This window comes from Meles meles, chromosome 13 (assembly GCF_922984935.1).
Source record: "Meles meles chromosome 13, mMelMel3.1 paternal haplotype, whole genome shotgun sequence".
Lineage (NCBI taxonomy): Eukaryota > Metazoa > Chordata > Mammalia > Carnivora > Mustelidae > Meles > Meles meles.
This window is the reverse complement of record NC_060078.1, coordinates 5,343,938-5,361,417: the sequence shown is the minus strand read 5'-3', so window position 1 is coordinate 5,361,417 and position 17,480 is coordinate 5,343,938.

Sequence of the window (17,480 nt, the reverse complement as noted above, 5' to 3'; positions counted from 1 at the left end):
AAATATAGGTTTCGTTTCGATTTTGTTTGTTTGTTTGGAAAGAATACTTCATGGGTCATCTGTGTCCTTCCTAGCACTCCACCGTGGGATCACATCCTGTCTGTCTGAAGCATGGAGAGTGAAATAACATGTTGTTTGGGATTTGATGTAAAATATTTCAGCAAGGATTAAAATGCAAATTTTTTGAAAAAGGAAATATAAATGTAATGCTGCAAAATCTTGATTGAATTTATTGAATCTGTTTGGTAGTATGGGGATACTCACAGTATGCTATGTGTGCGTAGGAAATCTTTAGAAAGAGAGAGACGGGGAGAGAGGGGAGTCCTGTTGCCTAATAAGACGGCAACGTCCCATCTCTGGCTCGTCCTTTCCTATCCGGGCAGTTAAAACACCAATGTATTCACATTCGCCTTCATTTTTTTAACCCCACAGATTTCTCTTACTTTCTTGGAATTCAGATGATCGGTTTAAAAGGTTGTTACAGGTTTTCAGCACTGCTAAGTGTTTTGTAGTAGGAGAGAGCTCAGGTAATATAATCTGCCCTATTTTTGGAAATGGAGGATGTCTTTGGAAATGGAGGATGTGCTTTCAAAATAGTTTTAGTTGGTATATATATATACATATATACATATATATATATAATGCATATATATATATACATGCACACACAGGGAGGCAGTCTGTACAGTGGCTACCTTCTTGTCAAATATCGTAAGTACACACATTCTTTTTAAGCTTATTGATTTGCTTATGTCATCTGTACACCCAATGTGGGTGTACAGATTCAACAAATTCAATCAATGTGGGGCTTCAATTCACGACCCCAAGATGAAGAATCACAGGCTTTTCTGACAGAGCCAGCCAGGTGCGCCCAAATACATGTCATACATGAATGATAGTAACTCTTGTCCTCACTCTAAGAAAAAAAAAATCAAAATATATTTCCTACCTTCACGATCTCTAAATAACCAGGCTAACATCATGATTTTTTTTTTGGGGGGGGCATTACCAAGTATTTTTTTTTAATTTTACCTCAGGAGCAGTGAATACACAGCATATAGCCAAGTAAGGGTGACTGCATCATCTTAAACCACAGTGAGTCTAAGAGTTTACCAAGTACCATCTCATTTTATCCTCACAATGACTTTACAACACGGCAGGTAGTGCCGTCCTGTGTTTACAGACGGGAAGACTGAAGCCCAGGGAGGTACGGGAATGCAGCAAAACTCACACGCTGACTGCCAGGGCCAGGACTGGAGTCCTCAGGAATCCACCACCCCCACAGGGCTTGTCCTCCAAAAAACTAGGTTTTCTTCTCATAATGAGTATTAGGGTATTCATTTGCAGAGTCTGAAACAGCTAAGCCATAAAAGAAAAAAAAAAAAAGGATACCAATAACTTCAAAATCCAAAGAGAGGAGTAGACCCTCCTGTTTTAAACCAAAATAATAGGGGGCACCTGGATGGCTCAGTGGGTTAAGCCTCTGCCTTCGGCTCAGGTCATGATCTCAGGGTTCTGGGATCGAGCTCCGCATCGGGCTCTCTGCTCGGTGGGGAGCCTGTTTCTCCCTCTCTCTCTGCCTACTTGTGATCTCTCTCTCTCTGTGTCAAATAAATAAATAAAATATTTAAAAAAAAAAACCGAAATAATAAAAAGCAAAGTCAGAGTGGGTTGTGGAAAAAATGAATCACCTTCTCCAGGTTTAGGGCAACGGTCCGAAATCTATACCCTCTTCCGTGCATTTAGGAAAACACCCTGTGAACAGCATGCATATTCCTCAGACAGATGTGATCGCTCTTAACGGGTGCTTCTCTGCAGCTGGCCGGCTGGTCTTCAGCTGCTCCGTCATTTTCATCCAAACATTTAAATCTGGGACTGGGTAGATAGTGGAGGCTGGGTCAAAAAGACAGCTTTGGTATGAACTATTTATACTTAGCTGGCCTCTGTGTTTGTCTGTGTAGTTTTGCCAAGCATTTTAATAGTTTTCATTGAGTATTCTTTATTCTTTTCTGGGAAAAAAGTGATTCAGGGTGGGAAAGGGAGGGGCACAGGGCATGAAATGCCTTTCCTTTCCCTGAAGACTTTGGACACTCTTCCCATAGTAGATGCAGAAGGAAACATTGACCTCCGACTTGCAAATAATTGGGGATATTTTTCTGGTAGTTCACCACTGTTATTCTTTGCCTTTTGGACTGTGATTTAAATTCCAATTCAGTCCTTGTTTAGTGGACTAATGAAAGTATTGGAATGGAGGGAAATTATTAATTCCCGGTGGACAACAGGGTGACGTGGATGCAATGAAACTTCACTTGCAAACTGATTTTCAAATAACTCATTTATTTGGATAATTCTTGTCCAATACCTTAAGAGATCTTTCCTTTTATCATCAGAAAGTAAAATATAAACTATTCCCAAAAAAAAGAGTACAGAAAAATATAAAGAAAAAAATAAGAAGCACCCACAATTCTACCTCCTACCACACCAAATAGAAAGTCTATTAAGTGTATTTTGGGGCGCCTGGGTGGCTCAGTGGGTTAAAGCCTCTGCCTTCGGCTCAGGTCATGGTCTCAGGGTCCTGGGATCGAGCCCCGCATCGGGCTCTCTGCTCCGCAGGGAGCCTGCTTCCTCCTCTCTCTCTGCCTGCCGCTCTGCCTACTTGTGATCTCTCTCTCTGTCAAATAAATAGATAAAATTAAAAAAAAAAAAAAAAAAGTCTATTAAGTGTATTTCTTTCTATCTTCTGTTTTTATTTCTCCTCAAAATTTTGGTTTATTATCTATGTAAATATAATAAAATGTATATATTTATCTTATAAATATAAAATTATGTGTAATTTTTAGAACTTGCTTTTTATTTGTATAATAGGCATTTCCTTGTTATTGCCATTCTTGCAAAACATAAAATTTTTAAAAGCTTCATGTTATTCCGAAGTATAGATGTGTCATAATTTCCTGAACAAGTCTCTGTTTAATTCTTTCATTTATTTTTGTATATTGATAAAGTCACGATACACATTTTAGACTCACACCTTTGTCAACGGGTCGGATTGCATCTTTACCATAATTTCCCAGACGAGAAATCGCTGAAGCCAAACGGGCACCATTTTAAGGTTCTCAGTTTTTTCCCCCAGAAACATGCCATCAAGTTCCACTTCCACAGACTGTGGATGAGATGGCTTGGGTCCCCGGACCCTCGCCTTCCTTGGTTTAATCCTTGCCTCTGCCACAGGAGAAGAGGAACCCCGAGCTCTATGGGCTCCGGGTCATGTGGCCTCTCACCTGGTGGCCGTCCCGCTCCCCGCAGGATGGAAGTGCGTCAGCACTCCACTGTGTCCCCCATACCTCCAACCACAGCAGCGTGGTGGAACTGGAGAATTCTAAGTGCTTGGGAAAGACCCTCCCCCATCTTCCCGGTCAACAAACCCTCCCTCGGCAGTCAGCCCTGCTGACCACAGGACCACTCTCATCCTAAACTCTGTTCCAGGACAGGAGAGAGGGCTTGCCTTACTCCTTCTCCATCCTGCTTTACCTCTCATTTTACAGGGAAGTTCCTCTCCGTTAATGGCCAGATCGTTGTTCTGTGTGCCGAGATGAAGGCAGCTACTAAGGCCCTCAAGCTGGGTCCTCCTCTGGCGAGGCTTGGAAAGAGCCATAGAAGGACAAAGAATTGCTGTCAAGGGCTTCCTTCCTGCTTCCGTCCAGCAGGTTTCCTACAGCCCTCACCAGGCTCATGCACCTGCTCAAGGTCAGAAGTTCTGCTGAGGAGTGTGATGCTGAGAAAGAAAGACACACACACACACACACACACACACACACACACACACACACAACTTTATTTCCTTCCAAGATGAGAAGTTCAAGGTGGATTGAGAAGGGGGAGAGCCGAGCGGGGGAGAACACGTAAGTACGATAATCAATGGGGGACGGTGTCATTCTTACACGGGACTCTTTCAAGGCTGGAAGAGAAGGGGGTCACTTCCAATCACGTAGATCTTCCTGGGGCACTCTTGTTTATAGCCAGTAGGTGTGTTCTAGAAGGGCCTTGCTCAATCCCAGCCTCTGTTAGGAATCAGCTTTCTGGGATCCTTTAATTAAAGTATCAAGAGACAGGGTTAAGATGAAAGACTGAGCAGAAATGTGGACTGCGCCCAGCGCTGCTGGTGGTCTGAGCCACCCTGGTGCCCAGCAGAGAAAATTTTTTTAAATGCTGAGAGTTCTGTGAGTCATCTGATTGGCCCATGCTCTTGGCAGGAGGAGGGGCCCTCTCCAGTCATGCCCTTGGAACGAGTGGAGGCTTGGGAGGGTCCTGTCCCAGCTCATGCTGGGGGTCTGGCTTGAGGGCTTGGGCGATAGTGTCAGGGGACCTAGAGAGTCTGGAGCTCTGGACCAAGTTCCTGGAGACTGAGCCACCCCCCCCCCCCAACACCGCCTTCCAGAAGGATCTGTATGTGGATGCTTGTGAAAATGCCCTCAATGCCCCAGTAGCATTGGGGGGCTGCCTGGGGCTGAATCATGCAGTGCACCTGCCAGGGGGGTGCACCAGTAACTCAGTCCACGTGCTCTCAGCCTCTGGATGGAGGCGCTTTCTCAGGCCCCTCGCTGCCCCCAGGACTTTCTCTGTGTGCTTTTATTTCTGGAGTCTGCTAGGTGCGGGTTTCTATCCTCAGGGCTCCTATAACTTGAATAATAGCCATGATCCCGGAACTGAAAAACTCTAAGATACCTTTTTTAAAGAAGATTTTATTTATTTGAGAGAGAGAAAAAAAAGAGAGAAGAGGGAGGGGCAGAGGGAGAGAGGGAATCTCAAGCAGACTCTGGCTGAGCGTGGAACCTGTCCCGGGGCTCCTTCCCACCACCCTGAGATCATGACCCGAGCCCAAACCGAGGTTTGGCCCCTTACCTGACTGAGCTACCCGGGCGCCCCGACCCTAAGACAGCAGTTTAAAGAGAAATAATTACCTGTATTGATACATTCTTCTAACATACGCTAATATCCAAGCACGAATATGAACCTACTTCCTGTTTACAGGTGCCCGATGGGCGAGAATCCGCCACCCCACCTTCAGGGACGACCCTACTCACATGTGTGTTGCTCGTATCAGCCCGGACTCTAGCGGTCTGGGGTGCTAATGAATTGCCTGTGGAGCCACGATCCAGATTCACAGGCTCTGATCACCCCCGACCAAAACACAGAACACGGGATTCTCACCCCCCTGCCGCCCTCCTAGATTATCTGTGGGCCCTGAGCGGCCTCTCACAGGTGCTCATAACAGCGCTGCCATCGCTTTTCATGCAATTCCCCTGAGGTCAGGGTCCGGGGGGGGGGGGGGGCTCCCCAAAAGAACATCCAGGTCCTCCCTGAGTGCCCTGACCCCCATGTTAGTGGCGGTAAGAGCCCTCGCCTGCTTCATCACTGCTTCCTCCTGGAAGCAGAACATTCTCCTCAGACCCCATGTCAACTCCTACAGCCTGGCCGGAAGACCCCATAGCCCAGGACCGAACAGAAGTTAAGAGGCTGAGCTAGACACAACTCCTGGGACAAACACTGCAGTGGCCTCCCGCTTTCCGCTTCTCCCCCCGCTACCTGTGCCGCCCCCCGCCCCCCTTCAGCAGAAACCCCACGCGGAATGAAGCTGCCCGAAGCCTCACACACGTCTGCCAGTCAGGTTTGGATCCCAGCTGGTGCCCGGATTAGGACCCAGGTGACACTCTTCACCTTCAGGCTAGTCAAAACATTTGAAAGGGAAGGACAAAAACAACTAGATTCGAAGGGATATTGAGGAATAGAAATACTCTCTCGTAGCATCTTCTTTCCTTGAATTTTGGAGTAGCTCCTCCTCCAGAGCTCAACATTCAGGGCTGGCCCTTAGGTTCTGTCATTCCGGGCATGTCGACGAATCCCGAATATTGCACTGAGACTCTGTGAAAATTATCAATAAAGCTGTTCTTCCAGGGATCCAGGGTCAGATGAGATCTTACTACATTTAATCAACCAGATGTGCAATGAAAAAAATTTTTATTAAGATTTTATTTATTTATTTGACACAGAGAGAGAACACAAGTAGGGGGAGCAGCAGAGGAAGAGGGAGAAGCGGGCTCCCTGCTGAGCAGGGAGCCCAATGCCAGGCTCGATCCGAGGACCCTGAGATCATGACCTGAGCTGGAGGCAGAGGCTTAACTGACTGAGCAACCCTGGTGCCCAGCAGTGAAATTTTTTTTAAATGCTGAGAGTTCTGTGAGGCATCTGATTGGCCCATGCTCTTGGCAGGAGGAGGAGCCCTCTCCAGGCACGCCCCTGGGTTTCCTGGAAAGAAGTGACCTCCAGACTCTAATCTTAGTGCTCCTCTTCTACTTCCTGAGCACTCCTGGGTAATTCACTTCACTTCTCTGAATTTCTGTTTTCTTGCGTAGAAACTGACCTTGCTGGATTGTTGTAAGAATTGGTGATTTAATAGGCACCCAGTAAACAGTACTCTTGGGACTCTTATTTTGTCTGGGAATATTTCTTGAAGAGGAACTAGATGAGCCAAACGCTTATCAATATCTCCACATCTGTCTTTGAAATGTGACTGTTTTTCTCACACAGAGATGTCTGCACACACTTGCATGCACACAGCCACACATGCGTGTGGGTAAGGGACTGCCAGGGTCTGGATCTGGGTACCACACCCTTTTCTCTTGTGGCCTTGGTCACTTTATGCATGGGTCTCTCTCACTCGTTCATCTGTTGAATGAGGATTGCTGTCGTTGATAGGAGGATTCAATGAGTTAATATTATTTAAACCATTAGAACGACGGAGACACAGAACAATGCTCTCACATAAAAGAACAGGTTAACTATTAGTAGTATTATTATTACTGCTACCTGTAATCCATTATGCCCCTGGCAGGGAAGGGAGTCGTGGGGAGACTCTGACACCAAGAAACCTGAATTTCACTTCTCGTTTTCACCCCTGTACACCTTTTTCTTTCCAGAACAGCTGGTAGCAGGGGTTGTGTTGAGCACCTACAACCTCATTACCTCACAGGCTCACATGGGGCTCACCTCTTCTAGCTACCAAATAAGCCATTTCCCAAAGAGAGTTTATGCGAGCAACACAGAAGTAGGCTCTTTGCTTCAGGCGGCCCCACGGAAAGGGTAGACCCCTCTCTCCTGGAGCCCCGTCTACCAGCAGAGTTAGCAAAGGAAGGGGGCCACTGCCTGGAGGAGGAACATCATCTCAGTCAACTCTGCCCACCTTGGCAGAGTGTCCTCCATGAGGAGACCAGCCTGTTACCCACAGTCGGAGTGGCTCTGACTGCCTTCTGCCCACCCAGCCTGTCAGCCATCCATTAGCAGTGCCGCAAGTGACCCACCTCCACTTGGCAGGGCTCTTGAGAAAATACAGGGAGTAAGAACAATGGCAGCCCAGGCCGACCGGAAGGATGGGCCCCGCCATGGCGGTCAGGCAGCATGGACGCTGAGTAACAAGCGGGGAGTAGAATGAGCTCCTGTCTGCCCATAAAATGCTGGGGCAGAGGACGGGGCACTGTGGGGACAGAGAGGAAGAACGGAAAGCCTGGCCGGCTAGGCCCCCTCTCACCTTCGACTCATCTGTGGGAGACCCCATCAAAGAAAGCAGGAAGGGGAAGTGCGTTTCCTTCGACTTCTCTAAAGCGAGCCTTCTTCAAAAAGGAGAACAGGCAGCTTGCTTAGGGTGGATCAGCTATCTGATGTCCATTCTGAGAGGTCTATTAACGGATGTAAAATGGAAAGATGAATCAATGGGACTGATTAGTATTCGTGAAGAGCCGTACTAGGCAGAGAGGAAAAGGCTTATATGTTGGACAAGGAGGGAAAGAGGAAAATGGATCTGTTTGGGTGAAGTTTCGGCTTTGATCCCCGAGTAAGCGTATAGGGCAGGAATGTAGAGTCGAAAAATAAAATCTGTATCTGGAAGTTATTAGCATTATGCACAAAATTACTGTTGGTTCCTACTTTTGGTGTGCCATTCCGTCTTAAAAATAACTTTGATTTTGTAGAGGCAGTTGTGGTGGAAAAGGTGCTCTGAAGGGTAAGCATGTCTCTTATGAGAAGAATCCAAACTATTAAAAGTTACAGTTTTAAGAAATGTAAAGAGGTGCTGATTTTACTCAGATGAAAAGAAATTCGTAGGCAGGAGAGAAATTGTGGATAGAGGTGAGTTCTGGCTATAGCGATTCAGAGACAGGAACTCTAATTACACGGGAGCAAGAGGAGAGTGCTTCGGGAAATTTCTGGAAGGTTAAATAGGACAGCTCAGGGTCAGAATCATACTGTGATGAGAATCAGTGCAGAAGACGTGTTTGCAAGGAGCTAACTTGCGTCATCATCAAAGGAAGGACAAGGACAGAGAAGGAAAACTGAACCCCCAAATAAATAACAGAACCCAGACCATAAAAGATGCTGTGGCTAGGACACAAACACTCAGAAGGTGTGGCAAGATAAGTCAGAAGCCAAACATCAGTTACCATATCATGCAACAGAACAACAGAACTCCTGGTAAAAATAAATGACTTAGCTTGTGACTCATACTGCTTTTCACAGGTACTGTTGGGAAAAGGTTGACAATCACTCCCATCAGAGGTTTTCAGCCCACTGAAGTGAGCCCTACAAGCAAAAGATATAGAAATAATTATTGACCATTGTTATCTTTCAAGGAGTAGAAGCAAACTGACCTTACACATTGGAGTTCGCTGGCACTCACCAACACCGATTACAAAATATAGGGAGGAATTCTCCTAAGGACTTTAAGCAATATTTGCGAACGTGTGCAGGTAAGTGTTGACTATCTGATCACTCCGGGCCAGGAAATGGTTCTCAGCAATGATGTGATCTCTTTTTCAAAGAGATATTATTTAATATTCACAATATTATAAAAACATGTCATAGCATGAAAAATTGAACATGGCGGGCAGGACACAGCAGGGGGGACCAGCAGACAGTACAACTCTTAGGAGAAAAGATAGAAATCAGTGTAACAACAAATAACAACATATATTTGGTGAGCACAATGCTGTGCCAGGAGCCATGAGAAATAATCCCCCCAATGGCTGATAAAGCCTTTCAAAACATGTCTTCAGTTAATTTGCCCATTTTTGTGAGGTGGGTATGGTTAGCCCTCTTCATTAATGAGAAAAAATGAGATCCAAAGAGGTTCATTGAATTGGGGATCTCCTGATATCTAGATTTCTATGCTTCCCTTATACTTTCTAGGTTTAAATTCTGCCTCTATCACTTCTTAGCTGAGTTAGTCAAAGAACCCTTGCATTCTCGGATGTTAAGAGGAAAATACCTACAACGTCAAGTTGTTGTAAGGATTCAATGTGTAAAAATGCTCGACATGGCACCTGGCACATTGTAGGACCTCAGCAACTGTGGGGTTCTCTCCCTTTCCTTTACTGAGTCCCAGCTATCCACCATGGAGAGCACAGACCGATGCCTCAATGTGGAAGGTGACGGGCCAGCCAGTGCTCTGGGGTTGGGCATGTGAGTCTTCTTGGGCTGGAGGGACGCTGTGCAAGGCCTGGGAGACAGCTGTTGGCCGGTTTGCTAAGCAGTGAGCTCATGCTGAGGACTGGAGGAGGGGTCGGGAGGTAGCTGAGGCTCTCTGGTGTGGGGATCCTCCATGCTCAAGGGTTTCAACTTGATCTTACAAGTGAAGGGGAGCGAGAAGGCTTGTCAACTTGGGGGCTCATCTGTTGAGATAAATCTGGTGCCAGTGTGTAGAAGGGACTGTCAGGGAAGAGGTGGAGAAACAGGGAAATTTTATATTTTACGCACACACACGCACACATACACACACACACACACACACACACACACACAAAGTCTTTTTCATTACAAAATATATATAATCCATTTAATCCCATTTTAAACAGCTAGAACATTAATTTTACTCTCGCGATCGATTCTAGAGGTTTAAAACTGCTGTTTTGGCTTTTGTGACATATGATGGTCATATCTAGAATTCATTTGATGTTAAATCAGGAATAAAACTCTCAATTACATTGTTGTTCCTATGGTAAAATATAATCTACTTTCTGGCCATTCACTTTGCTATAAACTCTCCAGGAATGAAACTTGATAAAAAGCAGGGACTCACTACATACGACAATAATTAAATCTATAGTCGACAAGTCAAAGAGCATGACTGCAGGGACAGGTAATTCGGGAGAAAGAAGAATAGACCTAAATACGTCAGTAAATCATACTCAAGTTCGATCCCCAGGATCTATTTTGAGAAGTGGGATCATGACATGTATTTGAGAAAACCCCAAGTCCAGCGAGTACCCAAATTAAGGAATGAATTATATTTTCAGAATGTAGTCTAGAAGGCCAAGATCTAGGTGTCAGAAAGTTGATTTCTCCCAGAACCTCGGTCCTTGTCTTGTAGGTGGCCACCCTTCACCTCTTGTGCTCATGTGGGCTTTCTTCATCGATGTCTCTCCTTCCTTCTCTAAGAACACCTACCCTATAGAATTAGGACCCATCTTTATGACCTCATTGAACCATAATTACCTCCTTAGAGACCCCATCTCCAAACTGTCACATTCCGAGTTCCCAGGGGTCAGGACAGCGGCACAGGAATGGTGTGGGCAGGGAGGAGACACCATTCAGCCCATAACAAGCCTCGGAAGGAGTTAGCGCTGTGGCTAGGTTCCCCACCCAGACGGAGAGAGAGCCGCAGAGCTGACTCACAGGGGCCTCGGCCACAGCCCAGGTTGGAGGACACTCAGGAGCCTGAAACCCGGCACTGAGCTCCTGCAGGTATGAACATCATTCCTCTGAGTCCTGGTTGCTTGCTTAGAGATATTTTTAAGTGTCCCTGGTTTTTGGAAAGGGAACGGAGCGTTCCTTGCTCCCCAGCTCCCTGTTGCCGGAAAAGCACGTGATGGAAAAACCCGCCTAGGCTGTGGACAGAGCGAGGGCGAGTGGGCTCTCGGGGCTCCGAGTTGATTTATGTTGTGGTCGGTGCCTGTAGTGATTGGGCTTCCCCTTGGTGATTGGTATGATCTGGAGGTTGGCGTCGTTAAGGAGAGGTTTTTGTGATGACTTCAGAAAATTACTGTAACTAAGATGGTATTTAGCTGTTTTTAATTTTATACAGCTCATTATATCATGGTCAAATGAAAACCTTGACATTCGGGGCAGGAAGTGTGTGGCAAGTAGGGGTGGGTGGACTGGAGGCGGGGCGGCTACCCCTGGTGAAAGTCATTCAAGGGTCTCAGGGAATGGAGGTGTGCAGAAGGGGAGCTTTTCAAATCAACACCGGTGGCTTCCTCTTCCTGGCAAAGTTCTCTACTCCAGAAACTCTGTCCTGCGAGTTGATGGAGATAGGAACAGAGGTGTTGGGGGATGGGAAATGGGCTCTAGGACACATGGGGGACAGAGAGACATGCGGCGGCGGCAGAGTTCTGATTAGATCAGGCTGGTGGAGTACGCTGTCCTCGCTCTGCAGCCCTTGGCCCTGGCTGTCAGAGGGAACACAAAGCCTTGACGTATCTCCACCCGGGCCGCCCTGCTCAGGCACAGCTCTAGGCGTTTCTCTGCGTCGTTCAGGAAAAGGCAGAGACTCTTTCCGAGTTGTTCCACACCTGGTGCAAAAAAGCAGTCGCCCAATGCTGAACTGCAAACAATGTAGAATTCTTGGCACATCCTCCGAAAAAGAGCATTGAACTTCATGTCTGTCTCTGCAGTAGAATCCCACCAGCATTCTGTTGTGCTTTTGAAAGGGCTGATGTTAAGAGTGTGTAACAGACAAGTGGGGGTACTGGGGTAGCGGTTAGGAGAATGGGCTTTAGGGCCGGGCGCCCTGGGTTTCTATTTGGGCTCTGACACCTTCTAGTCGTGTGATCTTGGGCAGTGCTCTTTGAGCATGATGATGGCACCTGTCTCCTGGAAGTGTCCTGAGACTCGGACACAAGAGCTGGGGACAGCGACGGGCACGGGGCACAAAGTGGGCTGGTGTCATGGTTATTGGACAAAGGCTCCTGTGGACTTTCCATGGGGCTAAGGGAGAGAGAAGGAGAGAGGGAGGAGAAGAGAGAGAGGGGCTGCTTGAACTTACCGACTCAAGGTACCCAGCAGGGAAAAGGCAAACCAGCCCTTGGGAAACATCCCTATAAACACTATTAAAACTCTCTTTCCGAGTGTAGACCAGGGATTAGTTGACAGACCACATATTCATTTCCTCTCCAAGTAGAATATGTTACATTTCCCTTTCTTTGACACTCTGGGGTCTTGAAAAGTCCAGGAAACACCTTTACATGCCTTGGCCCAGACTCGTCTTCCTGTCCTTTTCATCTTGACAACTGTCCCTGGCCTGGAGTAATAAGCCTCCCAGCCGCAGCCCCTCTGGGTGAGAATTGCCTTCACCAGAAATTTCCCCTCTGCCAATCAGGTACCGCAAAACTTCAGGGAGTTTAGATCTTAGAGCGATCCTGTGGTGTATGTCTTAGAGATGTCCAGTCATGAGTCTGGAGAAGATGTGAGATGAAGGGCGGCAGTGAGTTGGAACTAGAAATTTTGAGAGAAAGAAAGGAAGAAAAGAAAGGATAAGAGGGAGGGCGGGGAGGGGGAAGGAGAGAGAGAATAGAAAAGGGACATTTTCAAAGTTTGCTGCTGAGAAAGGGAAAAACCGTGAAGTGAGCCTTTGTGTGTAAATATATATAAAAATACGAACCTTTGCAATAACAAGGATAAATTTAACATGCAGAAACACACATGCGAGGATGGTAAATGCGGTGGGATACAAAATTGTAAACACGGGATGATTACGACAATGTGAAAACCAAATAAAAACCGAAAATGAATTGACAGAAAGATTTGCAAAGTGTGAGCAGTGGTGGTGGTCTTTGGGAAGCTCGGAGGAAGTTTCTTCTTCTTCTTCTAGGACAAAAAGAATTAATAGATTTATTTCAAAGAGGTAACTAGCGGCAGCAAGATTGCCCCTTTCAGATGAGGCCCCGTGGAGTCTCAGCCAGGCGGGCGGGCGGCCCACCACCGTGATGGTTGTGGAGGGGCCTGGCCCTCTCCGCTCCTCCTGCTGGCCCCTTCTCAGTTCCAGTGTCTCTGTCCTCTCCATGCCCAGCGCAGCCGAGTTTTGACAGATGTTTTTACCTCCTAGGACCTTCCTGCCCTGTCCCCCCTTCAGCTGCTACCAGACTCAGTGACCTACATGAAGGGGCTCTTGCCACCCTCCCTCCTTCCCTCCATCCCTTGCTCAGCTCCCTCCTATGTCCAGGCACGTCCTCCCTGTCACTCCCTGGCTTCTGGGTCCTTCCTCTAGTCCCGGCCTCCCCCTTGCCTTCAGGATAAAGGTCCTTCTGGTGCCAAGGGCTTCCTCGCTGGCCCTTCCCCACGTCCCACCCCACACACTGCTTGACTGGCTTTGAGCCTCGACCTTGAGCGCTGCCGCAGCCCAGGGAACACTTCTCCCCCCGCACTTAGCACAGGCAACTGAAAGTATCTGTTTCTTAGCCCTCATGCCCCCAAACTAGAAAGTCTCTAGGGGAAAAGACCAGGTCTTAGCCACGGTTGAACCCCCCAGTTCCGACCACAATCCCTCGCACATGATAAGATCTCAGTAAATAGTGACTCTGCTTAACAAAACTTTTCCACGCTTCCCCCTGAATGCAGCCCAAACCCCTCGCCTGAGTTGAGGAACATGCAAAGGTTGATGTGAACCCCGTTCTGCTGCTCCTTTTCCCACGGCCCCCACCCCAGGCCCCCCAACACGGCCATGTTGAATATTCATTTTCTCCCAAGCACACCTTGTCCGTAGTCCAGCCGCTCTCTTTCTAAGCCCAGAGCCCCCTCCATCTCTGGCTGGCTCATTGAATTCTGCTTTCCTTTCCAGTCCCAACTCCAGCTCCAGCTCCTCTTACCGCCTGCCCCCCAGGATGCTCACCCAACGTGTGCAGCCATCCTTCTCTGCTTCCAGAACTTCTCCTGTGCGCCCCTCCCTTCCCTAGTTCCACTTACGTAAGCCCTGAGCCCTGGTCGCCAGGCACTCGGATCCCCCGCGGGGTCGTGTACATGGGAACCTCACAGTAAGAGCTGGGGGCCACGGGTCCCCGGCTGGTGGGGAGGCCACCAGGCTGGATGTGTCTCTTTTGGTTTCTGAGCTGGGGATCTGCTTCTCATGGAGTCTGCACCTTGAGGGAGGGCCCTGGAACTAAAAGGAGAGGTTAGGACACTCCAGCCCTTCCTCCTGGGGTTCCCTGTCTCTCCTTCCTTGTTTCCTGCCAAAGGACAAGGGGAGGACAATGGAGAGGCCGGGCTGACAGCGAGCCAAGCCCCCAGGCCAGGCCTCAGTAGACGAAGGCCCCAGTCAGTCCTCAGAGCCCCCAGCCCTGCAGGCTTTACTGGATCTGTAGGCAAATTCCTACCAGTGCAGAGGAAAACATTAGGAAAGAGAAAACCATGTTTGTTTTCTTGTACTTGTCGACTTCCCGTGGCTCCCTCTGAAGCCTCTGCTGGCATTGGAGAACTTCCGTGTTTGCGTCCGTATCAGGCTTCCGTTCATCAGATCCCATCGAACGCCACCCAGCCTGCACCTTGCCCTCATTCGGAACGAACTGGAAGAACGTTCACCCACTAAATACATAAACGAATTAATTAATCCAATTGAGATTATTGTGCTTTTATCTTCCGTGTTCTCTGGGCTCCCAAGAAAAGATGTTGGCATCCAGGAGGGGCTTCACCCCGAACTGCTTTGCACCCCAGGGGCTCGGGCTGGAGCCAATACCAGAGAACTTAGAGCACCTGCTCAGCCTGTAAGAATGCAGGGTGACGTCACCACTCACCCCTGCTTGCTTGTCTGTCCTCCTGCCCTGGATGTGACGTCAACTGTGGCACTTCTGGCCTTGAAGAAAGGACTTGCCCAGCAGAGAGGGGGTTGGCTGAGGCTACTCAGGAAGGCTCTTTTCTTTTTTTTTTTTTTCCTGTTTTTTGAGTGAATTGAGGGGACTGAGGCTTGCCTGGCTCGGGAGACCAGGAAGCACTGGTGTGAATATGGGGCTATGACTCCTGGCAAGTCTGGGCGGTGTGGAGGTCAGTGGGTCCTCAGTCTGGTTCTCCAACCTGGGCCTGCAGTTGTCGCCATTGTATGCAGATCAGGGCGGGCTCCTCACCCACTCCCAGCCTGCCCTTCAGGTGTTCCAAACTGGGACATGGCCTCTGCTTAACTAGAAAGAGGCCTGGGCTGGTGACTCACTCTAAGTCACCTGAGAATCTGCAAACGTTCAGTTCTGGCCCAGATGGCCCATCTCCCACGTACAGAGCCTTCCCTGTGTCTGTCAGGGCAGCCTCCCAGCCAAGGAACCTGAGAGGACACACTTGAATTTTAAAAAACCAGACAGTGGTGGGGATGAGACTCTTCAGGACAGGGTCTTCCTCACTGGCTTCTCTTGTCCCTAACCACCAACATTTTTTCCCCCAAAGATTTATTAATTTGAGAAAGAGAGAGAGAGGGAGGAGAGAGAGAGAACACGCCTGGGGAGAGGGGCAGACGGAGAGAGAATCTTAAGCAGACTCCCCGCTGAGTGGGGAGCCTGACCTCAGGACCCCGAGATCACGACCTGAGCCAAAAATCAAGAGTCGGACGCTCAGCTTACTGAAACCCCCAGGCTCCCTCCTCCCCAGCCACGAACTTTGACTGCCTTGAAATGTCGAGGCTCTTTGTGACCTCCAGGGAGCATCATGTCCTTTGAGCTTGTGCATTTGGGGCTGAGCAACAGCCCATCAACCAGCCTAGAAGGATCAGCTACCTAATCTCTACCTAATCTCACCTCCCTGCCCGGAGACAGGGTCTCTGCGTGTGTATACCAACGGAAAGCACATGGTTAGTTATTCATCACTGAAACTGAGAAGGGCAGAACCACACCAGGAAGGAGATGCACTCTCTGGGATTTCATTCTTCAGAGACACCTAATCTGGGGACAGCACCGACCGTCAGCTAACTCTCCTCTCTATATTCTCCAGGATCTCCAGTGTTGTATTTGGGGTCCTGGAGAAAGGAGAAAGGTTTTCAACTTGGAATTAATCTACCTGCCTCCAAGTTGCTGCAGCCCATCCACTTTTCATGGGAAAGAAGCCCTGAAAATGTCTGGGAGCCCCATGTGCCATGCAGATCCTGGTGTAAAGATGGCCGCCATTTTGTCGAATGCCAACAGTGTGCAGCGCGGAACAGAGATCACATGGATGGCTCGTCATCACAGTGCCCTATGTGCCCCTGTGGACATCTCCAACTCAGTTTATATTTTAAAAGAAAATAAACACACCCAGACAACCATCTCCTGTACTTCCCCTCCCTCTGATAACGGAACAAACCCTTTATGATGTCAACGGCTGACGGGGGCAAAGGCCACAGACCCTAATTCCACACCAAGGGGCTGGGCTCGCCCTTGAGACTGTGCCAACTGGAGATCTAGGTGTAGCTGGGCCTCTCTCCACTTCTCAGGGAGGTCTGGAACTGGATCCAGCTTCAGCTTGGATCCCAAGTGGTTCTAGCTAGATCAGACCCGATCCGAAGACGCTTTGGACGTCTTGCTCAACAGTCTTTGGGAATCCTGCAGTTTTCCACTGGGAAGAGGGAGCTGCAGAAACCTGCCTAGCCCTGGGACTCTGCCCAGTGCCCGGCATGCTGCAGGTTTGCTGGGCCCCTCCCAGCCCTGGTCTCACCCCAAGTGAGCTGGCATTGGCTGGTTGGTCTGGTCTCACCCAGGATGCCTGTTTGCCTTGGCCTCTGCCAAGGAGGTAAGGAGCCCGAGGAGCCAGGGGGTTAAGCAACAGCTTCCCAAGGGCGAATTCCTGCCCAGCGCCTGGTATCTGGTTCCCGAGCCAAGCATGTGTAGCTCTGTTTTCTGTTTTGCTGATTCCTGATCATGCAGCACTTTGCACACTGGCTCTCTCTTCTGGCCTGGGCATTCCCTCCCAGGAGGAGGAGTTCAGCAGAGGGGCCCGACGGCCATGGCCCAGATGCAGATCTTACACGGGAAGGCGTCCACCAACTGAATTCTCAGAACCTCGTAAGGCGCTTTAGAGACGCTCTGGAGTTCTGTTAGCCCTTCCTCCGGGCCCCACTTAATCAAAGTGGCCAGGTGTTCTTTTAGAGCCCTCAAATACGCTAGGGCTTGATATCAGGGTGGTTTAAATATCGGAGGGGCAGGGCATGGCGTAATGTGTGAGGCTTACAAGGAGCAGATAAGACCCTTCTTTGTCACGACGACAGCTCTGCCCAGCGTCACCCACCATTTCTCAGGTCACCCTGTGTCACAGGGCTGCATCTGATTATTTTTGCACATAGGTTTGAAATGTATGAAAGAGGGTCTGAATTTCTCAGCCCTCCTCTCGAGCAAAGCTAGTAGCACAGACCGCAGCAGGCCGTTTTTCTATCTCTGCGAGCCGGGAGGTGAAAAGCTAAGGAAAGCCTGCTCCTATCCCCATTTTTACACGAG